The 16,181-nt window shown below is 47.4% G+C and overlaps 1 protein-coding gene across 1 annotated transcript in view; it reads left to right on the plus strand.

Annotated features, from left to right (window-relative positions):
- The window catches only part of LOC101641989 (neurocalcin-delta), a 102,303-nt gene that overhangs the window by 48,407 nt on the left and 37,715 nt on the right, over positions 1-16,181 (plus strand). The window lies entirely within an intron of this gene.

The following is a 16,181-nucleotide window of genomic DNA, read 5'->3' on the forward strand; positions in this document are numbered from 1 at the left end:
AAAAAAAAAAAGAAACTAAAATACAAAAACAAACAAAACCCAAAACAAATTAGAGACAATAAAAAATGAGAGTAGAAATAAATGAAAAAAAAATAAAAGTTTTACATCCTCTGAAGCCCTCTGAGGCAGTTCTGCTGTCGTATAGGGTCTCTGCGAGTGAGTTGGAGTTTGTAGTTGGATGCAGTCAAGGGGTCAGGGAAGCTTTGAAAGCAGAGTCCTGCCTGGCCCTCCCCTGCCTCTGGGCCGTGAAGTCTCCCAAAAGGAACAGCCAGTTCTTCCAGTTCCTTCGCCAGGGAGGCTGTTTGAATAAATTCTCTTTGTTTGGTCTTGGGAAGATCATTGTTTCCTTTGGCTTTGATCTTTTCTCGGTGGCTCAAAAGGGTTTTTGACCCAGTGGGGGTGGGGGTAGGGGGAGATGTGTGGATGCCAGAAAGCCAGGCTGGATTCTGGCTTCTCCCCTTCTGTGGTGTTAACAGAGCATGCAAACCAACACTGGCACACTGCTCATTTCTGCCATTGGATCTGTTTCAGGTGAAAGAGAGAAGTCCGAGGGTTAGCACCTGAAAATAGGAGTCACGCCCTTGCTAGCAAAGTGAGCTCTCTGTGCAGAAGCCAGGCTTTGTAGTTCCTGTTTCCCAGGGTCAAGGGTAGACAGACACCTCCCAGGAGAAGCAGCCTTGCCTTAGGGCCTGGGAGCAGATGAAACTCAACGGCATCTAGACAGGGGAAATCCGTAGAGGAGGGCCAAATGTTCTAGCCCACCAGTTGCCTGGTTGCTGTGGCAGGAAGCAAAAGGCCTTTTTGACAGCAGAGTGGGACGTACCTGTCTTTAGAAGGGACGTAATCTGGAGGAGGATTGAGGATCACCTGTGTTTCGGAGAGTGGGACACCTTTCTGGTGTGTGGCCTGCCACCATTGTCATCTGTGGCAGGGTGTCAGAGACCTAGAAAGATCCAAATCCTTCTCTGCCAAGCCTCTATTGTCTCCTTGTGGGGTTTCCCTGAGAGCTCTAGATAGACAGGCCGTGGGACGTCGACACACCTCTTTACTATCAGCAGACAGTGGCTGGCCCTCAGGCCCCAGTTGAGTCTTGTCTCGTGCTCTCTATTCAATGCTATGTCACCACCGTCCAGCTGTCAAAAGGGGTAAGGGCCCCTGCACCTCATGAAGGCAGAAAGATGGGGCAGGGAAGGAGCCGGAGATTTCTCCTTCTCCCTGCAGCTGGGCCACAGCAAGGAGCAGAAGGAGTGTGCGGTTAACTACGTTAGTAAGCACTAACCTTAGCTTCTGACAAGTAAATTGTCTAGAAGCTCACCCAGTGAGATCAGTCCCTTTGGGAGGGGAGAGATTGGAATAAAAGGCAAATGTTTTCCCTGTCCTCTCTCCGCGTGTGGATAGGCAATGAGCTAGTGCTTTATGTACATTTCTTTATAACCATTGTGTTTATTGCCTGCACTGTTTTCATTCTGATTTTGCAGTTGAGCATCAGAGGTTGTGTTAGGCAGTGTTCTCTACAGAGATAAAACCAAATTGCTGATAATTTAATATATTTATTTATAAAGATAGTTAGATATATAACACAAGAAATGAACTGTTAAATTATATATAGATAGATATATAATACAAGAAATGAACAGTTAGATTATAAAGCAGTACAAATGGCTCAGTGCAACTCACTCCCATGAGAGAGAGTTGTGAGACACTAGCAGTCCTTCAAATCTAGTCTGCTGCCAGGTCTTCCTCTATATATAGAGAGAGCTAGGCTATCTCAGCACAGCAGCCAATCACAAGACAGGTCACCAACTGTCAGCCAGGTGACCAACCACCAGTCCCCAGCTCCAGAGATGTCTTAAAGGGACTTCAACTTACAGCGACACAGTTCACAGGCTAGGCATCCCACAGGTAGTGTAGCCTGTAAATAGAGGCACAGAGCAAGCAAGGCAGCCGCACACTGGTCCGATGATCAAAGAGTGAGAGACAAGAAAGAAGATGCTCACCGAACCATTTATCTCTCCGCCCTTCAGTTAATCCCACTTGTGTTTATCTGCCAGGCTGGCACAATAAACTATCTCAGAGGCTCTGAGAATATACCAGTAAGGAAGCAGCCTATTATTCACCCGAATGGCAGTGCAAGATTTGAACCTACAGTGGTTGGAGACGCTGGGGTGGGCTCTGCCATTTGTTCCGTCCTAGTCCTTTTGCCAGGCTGGATTCCAGGAAGGGCTTCCAGAGACCACAGAGCATTCACCTTGCTCCATCCTCTTCCTTCTCCTGGTCCCTGGGTAGAAAGGGAATGTTGGGACTGTCCCAGTAACATTGGTTCTTTGGGGGAAGCATTACCTGACATTAGGAACTCGTCCATCCTGCAGAGACAGAACTGGAGCTTCATTTAGAAACCATCAGAGTCATTGTAACAGCGAAAGTGTTTTTAAAGAAGGCACCGACAACACGTGGCCTTATTTTAGGAAAATGTGATTTTTTTTAAAGGGCTTCTCTCCTCATTAACAGCTAAAGCCTGGTTAGGAATGAGCGCTAACGAGCCCATCTGTGCCTTGGAAAAGTTTTACCGCCGGGATTTGAAAAGTCCACAGGGTTCAAGCCAAGTAATGACCAGATGCTGCTACACAGAACGCCCCCCCCCAAAACACACACACACAAACATGTGATCACACATACACACGCTCACATGGCAATTGAAGTCACAAAGGGGTCGCGACCCACAGGTTGAGAACCACTGGGCTAGAGGAAGGCTCCTTAAAGCATTCTTGGCAGACTTGTGGGAAAGCAAATGGATCTGGAGCCAGGGAGAAAGTACTGGAGAGAAACTCGGGAATGGGTGCAGGGAAGGTCCCTAAAATAACTGACACACGCACTCCGACCTCCATTTCCTGCTTGGCCTGGTAGAGCCTTGAGCATGTGTGGTGACCGGCTGTGCAGCAGCCTTGAGCATGTGTGGTGACCGGCTGTGCAAAATCCAGATTTTGAAGGTTCTGAGAAAAGTGACGGTGAACTAAATGAAAGAGATCCTTTGCCTGAAGTTGGTGAGACGATACTGTGCCCTCCCTTCCGGGGAGGGTAGAATGATGGTGTCTTCATCACCTTGTGCTACTGTAACGAAAATACCATAAAAGGGTGGTTTTAAGGAGCAGGCATTTATGATCTCTGAGATCTGGAGGCTGCAAGTTTGAATTCAAGGCATCAATTCTGGGGAATGGTCCTCCTTAGTCTCCACTTCCAGTAGCTCGTGGCAATCCTTCCTGCTCCTAGACTTGCACACGCACTTCCTCCTCCTCACGCACTTGCACACGCACTTCCTCTGCCTCCCCTGCATGTGTCTGTCTCTCCGTGCCTGCTTCCTGTTAATAGGATCATACGCCGAAGGGACAGCTGTAGCACCCAACCTAATCCGACATGGCTTCATTAACATCGCACAAGGAAATCTCCCTTTCAGTTACGTCCTACAAAGATGGGGAACCAGAGGAAGACAAGAAATTTATTTTAAAGAGGCGATACAGAGATGTCACAGATCACTCCTGTTCCCATTCCGTGGAGGACACCTTCTTGACATGGCCTCGTTGTTACACGGACCCCTAGGAAATGCAGCTCAGTGCTGACAACAGTCCCTACTGCTGGCCACCGCCCAAACTCAGGGGCTTTGCTGAAGGGAGACAGGAAGAAGGAGGCTCTGGGCCCTGATGTGCGGAAGCCAAATTCGCTCCAGTCATCCTATCAGGATCCATAACGGAGCAGAACAGCCTTGAGTCATATAACTCCTATGTGTGCCAGCCGTTCTGTTAAGGAAGAGCTGGGTCTGCCCCTTGAGATTGGTATCCGGGTTCTTCTCAGATAGGAAATATGAAGGCGTCTGGACCACACACTAGAGCTGGGGTTCCAACCGAGGTCGGCACGAACACCCCTAGCTCCTCATGCCCTGCTCCACTGCCTCCAACTGGCAAATACGAGTGGAAGAAGGGTGGCAGAACCAAGGTTGGGCAGAGAATTGGGGTTTGGTCTGGAGTCCCTGGGCACAATGATGAGTCCCCGGAATGGGGACAGCTGAGGAAGGGGGCGGGGGATGCAGAGGGGCAGGGGGCGTGGTAGCCCAGGGACTAGGACTTGCACCTTCTTTGATTCCTCGCCCCCGACAGAGGGCTCCCCTCGGAGAGTCATTTGGAGCACTGCTGCCCAGCCAGTTCCTGGTGGTGCTGTGTGTCAGTGTTCCCTGACTTAGCACCCTCGGGGCTAAGTGAGACCACACACTCAGAATGACCTGTGCTTTTCCACCCAACCCACTGGCCTGGAGGGCTCTTTTCCCTTAGAATTGGGCTCGGTGTATGAGGGGCTCTTTGTTGGCCCTGCTGTGCTCGCAGTTCCCACCCAAGGAAATTGGAGCTGGTTTCACAGGAAACCATGGGATGGGATACAATATCCAGAGCTTTGCTGTGTGCTTCATCCTGAGGGCACTTTTAAAAGTCCGATCTGATGGGACCTGGCTTCATAAAGCCATGGAAAGATGGGTCTGCTGTCATCCTATTTCTCCTGGCGTCTGTGACTAAGGAAGCCAGTCTCGGGTTTGGCAGTGTCTCTCAGGGCTCACAGGGTGCTTGAGGGGGTTGGAGGAATGAGCGGCAAAGGGTGTTCAAGGGGAAAGTGCCACTTTTCTTTTCACTCGGCTGTGCGCGGTCCCTCCCCGTGGAACCAGGAAGCCATCCCTGTTTCCCTCGGTAGACTGGGTCCAGGCAGCGCTCAGCCGTTCTCACTGCTCCTTAACCCAGTGCCACGTGAGTGTGCCTATCCCCACTGCTGCCTGGACTAGACTGCTCCTTGAATATAGAGACCATGTTTCATGTGAAGCAATAGTCTATCCGGTCCTCCCCACTAGACGGTTCTTTGAATTCACTGTGATAGCTAGCGTCTTAGGTGCACCTTTGGGTGTCCAGGTCCCCAGTTCATTGTCCTTGCATGGAGTCTGCGTCTTCAGGGCCCTATAACACAGAGTCGAGCTATAGGTGCTCCTGTGCATCTCTGAGCTGGTGTCTCTTGGTGGAAGCAAAGCATCTCATCTTTCTCGACAGGGCCCAGGCAGCCCCGAGGATGTCATTCAAACGTGGGGCGGGTGGGGGGATCTTCTCGAGTGGCGACATGACTACGGGCTTCTCCTGTCTGTCGCTCACAGTTTTATTCTCAAAGTGGTGTCCATTCTAACTTTTTCCAAGCCGGTATTTGATCTCCTGGGGATACATTTCAACTTTTTAAAATCAACGTTTTTGTGCAGACTTGAAATCCTTCAAGGATGAAGGATGATCTGCTTATTTGTGATTTAAATGATATACACACCGCTGTGGAGCTACAGGTTCAGAAATGTTGAACGCTGGCTTTGAAATCGAAGCAAATCCAGGTCGCTTCTGTCCGCGGAAGTGTGTTAACTCCAGTACGTGGACCGCGTGCTCCTGTTCTTTTACGATCACTGAGATCTCATGTCAACTACACGAGATGACTGGGGCGGAGTTCAACCTATCAAGTGGCAGCTTTAGGACACCTTGAGGTGTGGCTTTTTGCATAGGAGCAAGGTGGAACAGAGACAACTGTCTCTGCCGCTTCAACCTCTTCCTTCCCGGGACTCTTGTCTGCCTCCAGGGGCAGCCCCACCAGAGCCCCCCAACTCCCAGAGCTGTCAGTGCCCTGCCAGGTTTCCACCGACCTTGGGTCCGTGTGACTCTGTGCGCCCAGCCTGTGCGCTCCCTGCGTCCCTCTTCTCCCTTGGGTGGCACCGCCGGCAGCTATGTGAGTATCCGAAGCGGACCCCAGCCAGCATTGGCCTATAGACTTGAGTCGAACTGGGCCGGGGCACCTTCTTGATCGAAAGTTGCTTCTTCAAATCAAGTTCTTTCTTGTCCACTCTGGACAGCATGCGATCAAATCTGTCTTCGCCCAACTTTCTCATTATGGAGAACGCTGCTGTTAAAGAGTGGGGTGGTGGCGCTGTAGCATTTTACACGTAGTGGGGCATCAGCATTCGTTGATGAGGGGAAAGAGAGCTACTGGCAAATCGCTCTGCACCATCATTCAAATGGAAGAGCTACGCGCAATAGATCACCCGTCCTTGATTGTCTGCGCCTTCAATAAAATGATGTGGATGCAGCTCACATTTCCACTACTTTTTCTTTCAACTGTAATCACGTCTGCTCCAAGCCCATCGATAAGTCCACGTTTTTGCTGTCGGAGTAAGCATTTCTTTGGATCGATCATCAGTGAGGAAGATTTAGGTTGTCGGCTCCAGCCATTTGTAATTGTCTTCTATTGGCGCTTCCCAGGACACGCTGGTGTGCCTGTTTCATCCATTCAAGGCCCTTCCTAGTCCCACACGATCAGTGCTTTGCTCTGAGGCCTCCTCTCCTGAGCTCATCTCTGTAACTCCATGCCAGGACTATACTTACTGGAGCCGCAAATATCAAGCTGCGTGTACCAATAAGCCCTCTGGTGCCGCAAATTTAAATAGAAGAGCTAGAAGCCATGTGATTCAGGAAAGACAGAAGGCAGTTTTCTTTACAGTCCTCTCTAATGAGCTTGGGGATCTGGTATTCGAGCCAGCGGGAGCCATGTGGAGTGGACTGCTGGTCATGTGTGCAGGGACTGAGAAGGCAGGGAGGCCCCTCTCTATGGACCGTGTAAGATAGGACAAAATAATAATTTATAACTTATCAAGGGCTCATGAGGGAGGGAGGAGCGGGGAGGGAGGGGGAAATGAGGAGCTGATGCCAGGGGCTTAAGTGGAGAGCAAATGTTTTAAGAATGTTGAGAGCAGCGAATGTACAGATGTGCTTTACCCAATTGATGTATGTGTGGATTGTGATACGAGGTGTATGAGCCCTGAATAAAACGATTAAAAAACAAACAAAAACCCTGCTGACTTTCCTAGACTCACTCATATGTGAACGAAAGCTCGCAACCATGTCTTTTTTCCATCATTTTATTGGGGCTCAGACAACTCTCATCACAATCCACACATACATCAGTGTGTAAAGCACACTCATACATTCGTTGCCCTCATCTTTCTCAAAACTCGCTTTCCGTTTGGGCTCCTGGAATCAGCTCCTCATTTTATGTCTTTTTTTATATGTGCAGTTTATTTCTGAAATAAAACCATTTGTGAAACAAAAAATGACTCCTCTCTTATCCCTGCCAGGCAGTAGGGCTGGGTTCTACCTGTGTGCCTTTCCGTGATCCCAGCTGGGGAGAGACCGCCCGGCAAACACCATAGACTTCTGTTAACCACTGTAGAGTGCTCCGGAAGTTGTTGTTGTTGGTTTTTTTAAGGCCAATTGTATTTCTTGGGGACAGTGCTTGCTGTTATGTAAGAACTAGGGAGAAGATGAGTCGCTCCTTAGAAATGAAGCACTCTTGGTAGGATTGAGGATCCAGGAAAGTCCTAAGTGTTTCCGGTTGGGAAGCAGGAACCTTTGTGAGGACGACTTCGTGGCTCTCGTTGGGCTGCGGTTGGGTTCATTTCGACTCACAGTGACGTTTTCTTGGCTCTGCTCTTTATAGGGTGATAAGGGAGTGAGCCACCCGGGCGCCCATGAGTCTTCGAATAGGGGAGGCATAGATTACACCCCGCACCTGTCTTTGGGAGAAAGTAAAGTGCCTTTACTTTTTTTTCCTTTTATTTATTAATAAATCATTGTATTGGGGGCTCTCACAGCTCTTACAACAATCCATACATCCATGATATCAAGCACATGTGTACCTATGTTGCCAGTATCCTTTTCAAAACATTTTCTTTCTGCTTGAGCCCTTGATATCAGTTCATCTTTTCCCCACCTCCCTCCCCCACCCTCCCACCCCCATGGGGCCCTGATAAATTATAAATTGTTCTTATTGTTTACTTTTGTAATCACTTGGAGTATTTTTAGCTTACTTCTCTTCAAAAGATGTTTCCATTTTCATCTTCTCTTGCTTGGGGAAAAAAATCCTGAGATTTATCTCATATTCCTGGGAAACTGACATATGATCAGGAAAAGCAAATGGCTGGAGAACACCAGTGTGAATATCATCCCAGGTAAATGTTGGCCCCGGGCAACAGAACTCTCAGTGCCCCAGATAGTCTCTGTAGAAGACAGACTCACTGCAAAGAGATCCAGAGAGAGTTACTTTGAGAAAGAGTGTCCCTTGGTCATGCCCCACTGGACCGGAGCCAGGAATATTTGTCAGCTACCAGGCTCTTCACCCAACAGCCATGTCTGTAAGTGTTCCAGATCCCTCCGCTAACAGAAGCAATGAAACGCCACAACATCGGATCAATAGAAATAGACTTGGTAGGCTGTGGCCGGCATGGCGGGAGCATATAGTGGGTGCAGTGCTTCTCTAAGCGTTGTAAGCAGTAGGACTAACAAATAGAGCAGGGTTCTCATGTATGCTGCCCCCCCCCCCCCCCGGTCTGTTATAAACAGCAATGATACTAACCGCTGTCTTAGAAACCTTTGTGAGGATTCCTTTGTGGCTGTTAGGGTGCCGTTGAGTTGATTTTGACTCCAAGGGACCCCATGCGATAGAATAGGATTTTCCTGACTCTAATCTTGACAGGAGCCCGTGGCCTAGAGAGCTACCCCCACTACTAACTTAGCAACAGGGTTAGGTTCCAAGGACTCAGTTGTTATATGAGGATAGATGCTACACAAATGGACCGGATAACCACATCAGACCACAAATCGAGGATGACTATCTGCATCACCGCATGATTTTCAAATTTCATCGTTGCGTGACTGCCAAGCCACTGAGAACCAGGGCCCAACTACGTTGACGCATGGCCTTTACCACCACAAGTTAGGCATTACACTTGCCTCACTCGTAAGACAATGCTTTCTATTCCCATAAAGAATTCCAATCTCAGAAACCCACAGAGACAGTTCTAACCTGCCCTACAGGGTCACTAAGAGTTGGAATGTACTCAAGGGCAGTGTCATTGGCACACCTATTTTTAACAGAGGAACATCATTAATGTGCAAAAGAGTCAGATAGTGGATTTTTTTGCAATTGTTTACCATTGTAAGGAAGGAAGGTTGAATAATGAGACAGTTGATAAGTGTGGAGTAGGTGTCTATATGAAACTTCAAGCTCTATGATGGACAAGGGGTAGAAACACACAATGGGAATTCTTGTTTAAGCTTGCCCTTATAATTCTCTTTTATTCCTGCCTCTATAGTTGATGGCTGTGAACCAAATAAACTAGGAAGGGACAGCGACAGACACGATTGGAGCAAGATTCTGAGGAGATGAGAGTAAAGGGGTGAGTGGAAAAGACAGAGACAGGGGCCTCACTCATATCCACAGATAACGTTGCCAATGGGATTCCTGGTGGCACAGTGGATCCCGTGGTGGACTGCTTATAGCAAGAGCAACAGTTTGAGTCTGCCAGCCACTCCTTGGGAGCAAGGTGAGGTCACCTGCTCTGGGAAAGATTTGTAGTCTCAGAAACCCTATAGAGAAGTTCTACTCTGCCCTATAGGGTTGTTATGGGTTGGAACTGACTCACAGCAATGGTTTTTTAAGTGGATTGCTAGATTAACAAACAAAAATACTGGGTGCTCAGTTAAACTTGAATTTCAGATTAAAAAAACACAATTGATTGAGTGTGTGTGTGTGTGTGTGTGTGTGTGTGTGTGTGGTTTAACTATGCCAAAGGCAAGGAGTTAAAAATAAGGTAATATGAGAAAGTACATTAATTCAACAGATGCCTATTAAGTGTACATTCTTTGCCAGGCATGGTGCTTGAGACCAGGGATACAGTATGAAACAAGATAGGACCTTCCTGTAATAGAGTTTAACATTTGGCAGGAGAAGTAGACCTTACACAATTACTTACATAAGTAGCCCATTCCAATTGCACTAAGTATTAAGACAAATGTATAAGATGCTCATAGGGCATGTGATAGGGGCCATAGCTGGTCTTGGTGGTCAGAGAGATCTCTCAAAGGAGCGGGTGTTTCAGTAATGATCTCGGGGCTCAGTGTGTATTAGGTAGGTGAAAACATTTAGAGAGTGTTTGGGGGGTAGGCAGAGAGAAGAGTATTCTCAGTATTAGGAATGGTCTCAACGAAGACAGGAGGATCATTTCAAAGAACGATCCTAGAAGTTCTTCACCTGTGTCCAGAGCAGTGCCTGCAGAAAGCCTGCAGCTCCTCTTGGGGAAGGCGTAACACTGATGTCCAACATGAGCAGCTTCAAGATTTGGGGAATAGCCTAGCGAGACTTGCTCAGGGACCTTGAGGTCTGAGCACAGACACCAGCCACCCTTGCCTCCCCAGCCCCAGGGGAGAAGCTCTGGGAAGAAGTGCCAAGCCTGACTCGCTAGCCACTGCTTTTCCAATGGGATGTACTCACGTCCAGCTTAGTCAGGCCTGCCCAGCAGGGCAAACCCTGAGCCTGTGTCTGGCAGTCTGACAGGGGGATCTTCCCTGGGGACCAACCTACAAGGAGCTCCCCCATCTGACAAGCCATCAGAGGAAGGGAGTCAGGCGGCAATTCAGAGCTGTGATTTTTCCTCCTATCTCCCAGTGCCACTGAATTTCTCTGGCTCCTTCCAGTCTCCACAGAACTACATAGTGGGCGTGAGTGTCTCCAACTGTGGGGGCTCATTGTGGTAAACAAGCAAGGCAAACGGAGCCCTTATCCCATGTAGATTACGAGTGTGCACGGAGGACATGCCCCGTGCTGGGCAGAAGGCTGAGCCTCTTCCCACTCACTCGAACTCCTTGTACTTGTCCATCGTCCAAACTGTCCGTTGAGAAAGGTGTTGGTGTGATGCCTCTTTGGATGAAACAAGATGGAGAGTGAGCCAATGCTTTTCTCAAGGTCACACGACATAGTCAGGCAACAAGGACTTGAAGTTAGCTCTTCTGCTAGCAGGCTCAAGCCTCTTCCCAGGAAACTTGCTGTCTCTGAAAGCTACTTGGGCGGCAGTGCCTCCTGGTCTCCTGGAGGAAACAAAGTGTGCAAAGGGTTTAAAAAGATCGCTTCGCTGCCTGTCCCTCTGCACCAATTCATAAGCTTCTCGCCTGTACCAATGTTTGCTGGACAAACATGTCTACTCTCGGCCCGGTTAGCCAGGATAGGGAGTGGTTGGTACCTCCTGACAGAAACAGCTATTCATAAGCCTGTTTGTTGGGGGCCCCACGCTGCTTGAATTTGGGCACAAAATGACCAAATAGAGAAACAATCGGTGTCTCTAAGCCCTTCATTCTTGGGCCAAAATCAAAATAGAATAACTGTCTGAGTTACCTAGTGCCACGGTAACAAAATTTGCACGAGTGGGTGGCTCATCAAAACAGGCCTTCGTTTTCCCACAGCTCAGAGAGCTGATCGTCCAGATCAGGGTCTCAGCTGTGCTGATTCCCTCTGTGGGCTTCTCTCCCAGGCTCTGGCGTCTACTGGCAACCCTTGGCTTATAGCTGAGTCCTCACCTGGCAGCTGTCTTCCCCACGCCTTGTGGGTCTCTGTGTTCATTCTGCTGTTCCCTAAAGAATCCCTAAGAACTGATGATGTTTAGGCCCTGAACATAACAAAGGAAACTCTCTATGTCCTAACAGGGTCATATTTATAGGTAGAGGGTTTAGGATTGCCACGCTGCTTTCTTTCTCATTAATTAATCATTTTATTGGGAGCGCTTGCAGACATCCTAACATTCCGTAGTTCAATCATATCAAGCAGGAATGTACAATTGCTACTACAATCCGTTTCAAACCATTTTCTTCTTGAACTCCTTTATCAGGTACCCTTTATCCCTCCCCCACTCCAGGAACACCTTTAATTTTTCCTAGAATAGCTTGGTGGGGGTTGCCATAACTTACACAATCCAATATATCCATTCACATACAAGTCTGTCCTTCAATCCTGCTGAGTGGGGTTATACAGTCATCAATGCTATCTGCTCCCTACCCACCCACCCCCACTCCTTTCTTCCCAAACCCTCAGCGAACCATTACTCCTGCTACTGTTTCTGAAGGGTTATCTATCTTGACTTTCATGTACTGAATGATCTTAAATAAAAAAATGTGCACATGTAAATCTCACCTGATTAATGAGGTAAAGCGGACAAAACCCATACCAGTAAGGGGAGGAGATATTAAAGACCCAGAGGAGAGTTAGGTGGTTCATCAGGGTGCTGCGTTTCTTGTGAGGGGACACAATTCAACATTGTTCTCATCAACTCTTCGGTGAAATTGTGAAGATAAAATGCTAATGACAATGCTCTGACCTTTCATGCTGAATCCCAGATGTCCTCCCTTTCCCTATCCCATAGAGGAACTGATTTTTACAGAAACACTCATTCTAAGCCAGGAAACAGCAGATATTAAACACATGCTTGCTGAATACATTTTTAAAATTGTGAACTATTCTTAGACTCGATGGAGGGGTTTGTATTAATTTACTAAGGCATTTTCAGCCCCTAGAGGATATCTAAAAATGGCAGCCTGTGTGCTCTTCATGTACCTCCTCCCGCCTGCTGGCTCAGGGACAGGCCCGGCTCTCTGCTATGGAGCTAACACTTCGCCTTCCCAAGTGCACGAGGGCTCGTGTTTTGCTCTTTGGTTTTATCAAACTCATCATTTCTCTCTTTTCGGTACGAGAACACGTACCAACAGATAAACAGACGTTGATGGCAATTGCAATCCCGGGGCAGTCAGCCAAGGAAGGGCCTTTACCTATGGCAGCTCTGGAGAATGGCGAGGTGTTGGTGCACCTTCCTCGTGGCAGTTATATAATCTACTGTCAACAGGTGAAGAGGTGGAGTCTGACCTGTCAATCGGGTCATAGCCAATGAGGCCTCTGTGTGGGCATGGCCTCCTGAGGATTCTGGGAACTCCTGTCTTCTTTCCTGGAGACAGGGCACGTACTCTCTCTGCTTGACTTTCCTGTTGACAAGCCACATGGAGCTATGCAGATGGAGCCAGAACCCTGGAGCTAGAGGAGCCATGTGGAGACCCATGCCAGTGCTGAGATGCTCCACAAGACTGTCTACCCACTGGCCTGTGAACTTCCTGCATTTGGTATTATTGCATGTGTTGCATGAGTCTGAAGAGGAATTTATAGACAAGTATCGGACATATGGGCTACTATCGGGCTTACAGACTTGATCTGGACTGGGCCGGATGTTTTCTCAGTACACAATTGCTCTTTTATATAAAGTTCTTTCTTTTTATCTTTTTTTAGAAATCATTTTACTGGGGGCTCATACAACTCTTATCACAAACCATGCATTCACCCATTGTGTCAAGCACATTTGTACATTTGTTGCCATCATCATTCTTAAAACATTTGCTTTCTACTTGAGCCCTTGGTATCAGCTTATTTTCCCCTCCCTCCCCCCCTCTCCTTCCTTCACAAACCCTTGATAGTTTATAAATCATTGTTATTTTGTCATGTCTTACACTGTCCAAGTCTCCTTTCACTCACTTTTCTGTTGTCTGCCACCCAGGGAGGGGGTTATATGTAGATCACCGTGATCCGTTCCCCCTTTCTGCCTCACCTTCTCCTTCCAGGTATCTCTACTCTCATTATTAGTCCTGAGGGGTTCATCTGTCCTGGATTCCCTGTGTTTCCAGCTCTGATCTGTAGCAGTGTACATCCTCTGGTCTACCTGGATTTATAAGATATAATTGGGATCATGATAGTGAGGGGGTGGGAGGCAGGAAGCATTTAATAACTAGAGGAAAGTTGTATGTTTCATCATTGCTACACTGCACCTTGACTGGCTCATCTCCTCCCTGCGACCCTTCTGTAAGGGGATGTTCAGTTGCCTACAGATGGGCTTTGGGACCCCACTCCGCACTCCCCCTCATTCATAATGATATGATTTTTTGTTCTTTGATGCCTGATACCTGATCCCATCGAAACCTCGTGACCACGCAGGCCTGTGTGCTTCTTCCATGTGGGCTTTGTTGCTTCTGAGCTAGATGGCTGCTTGTTTACCTTCAAGCCTTTAAGACCCTAGACTTGTTTACCTTCAAGTCTTTAAGACCCTAGACTTTTGATAGCCAGGCTCCATCAGCTTTCTTCACCACAGTTGCTTATATACCTGCTTTGTCTTCAGTAATCCTATCAGGAAGGTGAGCATCATGGAATGCCAGTTTAATAGAACAAAGTATTCTTGCATTGAGGGAGTATTTGAGTGGAGGCCCAATGTCCATCTGCTACCTTAATACTAAACTTATAAACATATGCATAGAGATCTATTTCCCCATCCACATATATAAATATATTTACATATGTACATGCCTATATTTAGACCTCTATAAATGCCCTTTGCCTCCTCGTTCCTTCTTCTATTTCTAAAGCTCTTTCTGATACACATATGAGTGTCTGTGAATTTGTTTCTCTAGTCAACCCAGAGTAGCACAGTCCTCTTCTCTGTACTCTGCGGCAGCCAGGACAGGTAGCTTGAAGGCAGTGGTCTCATGATGAGGTGGTCAGGGCCAAGGTGACATGTGGATGTATTTATCCCTTGACTTCAGAACACTACAACCACTTCCTTGTTTGGGACACTCCTGTCATTTCTGTAGCCAGGAAAGTGGCCTCTTCATAGGCCCCTGTCTACTTCTCCGTGGACACTAGATGCACAACAGCTCAGCACATGATGAACTCTCCCCCCCACCCCCACCCCATCTCGATTCGCCTCTGGTTGCTGGTGCTCTAGAAGGTAGTGAAAGGGGAGTCAATCACTGGCTGAACTTGAAGTAAGCAGGCAGGAGACACACGAGTTGAGTATTAGGCAACAGAGGTCTTAGGCCACCTCCTGAGTGAAACATCCCTTAAGGCTGAGATGGGGGTAGCGGAATTTGCCAGGTTACAATAACCAAACCCAAAACCAAACACACGGGGCCATGGAGTTGGTTCTGACACATGGAATTGGTCCTGATTCATAGAGAACCAAGGGCAACACAACAGAACACTGCCCGCGGAGACACCATCCCCACAGTGATGTGGGAACCCATTGTCATCGCCATTGTGTCAGCTCATCTCCTTGAGGGTCTTCCTTGTTTTCACTGGCCTTCTACTTAACCAAGCATCAGCTCCTTCTCCAGAGACGGGCCCCTCCTGCTAACATGCCTGAGGTACGTGAGATGAAGTCTCACCATCCTTGCTTCTAAAGAGAATTCTAGTTGTACTTCCTTGGAAACATTTGTTTGTTCTTCTGGCAGTCCATGGTGTTTTCAGTATTTTTCGCAACACGTAGTAGCCTTAAAAGACAGAGTAGTTGTTTAGTTTGGGGGGTTTTGTTTTGTTTTTTATTAACCATTGCATCTTTTTTCTGATTCAATGCTTGGTATGATGTCCGTGTGCAGTACTATCTGTGGAATCAGTCAATAAATGTAAACACAGCCATTAAATAGGATGTATAACACGGAGCATATGTATAATGCAGAAGCAGATCCACAATATACTTTTCAGTGCAAATGAAATGTACAAAACAGTACAGTATGATTGTTAAGAGTGTACAGGTTACATAGATCTGCTAGGATATAGGACTGATTACAGTGCTTTATGGTCTATGGACTGCTACTGCATCAGAGAGAGGGTATTTATTCAACATCTATCTCCCTTTATGATTCATATGCTTTCAATAATGATGTATTATAATCAGCAAAACCGAAATTCATTTGGGGAGACGGGGTGTATGTTAGATCAAGTTCTGTTGGTGTTCTTATCAGATTGTATGTTTCATTGGCAGTGATGCTGAAGGGTGGGCATTGACTCGATGGCCATGAATGAAATGTGGTGATGCCCTCTTTTGATGAGAAGTAATACGGGATAAAGGGCCCACGGCCAGGCAGAACGTCTCCTGTCTGAAGGGCTGGCTCTGTAGAACCAAGTCTCCCATATTTCAGAGACCCTGCCCCCAACAAAGAAGAATGGACTCATTTGACGTATGGTGCTGACGAAGAATATTGAAAGTACCATGGACTGCCAAAAGAACAAACAAGTCTGTCTTGGAAGAAGTACAGCCAAGTGTACATATGTAAATATATTTTATATGACGATGGGGAAATAGATCTATGTGCATATATGTATAGGTTTAGTATTAAGGTAGCAGATGGACATTGGGCCTCCACTCAAGTACTCCCCCAATAAAAGAACACTTTGTTCTATTAAACTGGCATTCTATGATGCTCACCTTCCCGACA

The sequence above is a fragment of the Echinops telfairi genome, unplaced genomic scaffold, assembly GCF_000313985.2.
Source record: "Echinops telfairi isolate 266 unplaced genomic scaffold, ASM31398v2 ScPeMD7_1;HRSCAF=3_0, whole genome shotgun sequence".
Lineage (NCBI taxonomy): Eukaryota > Metazoa > Chordata > Mammalia > Afrosoricida > Tenrecidae > Echinops > Echinops telfairi.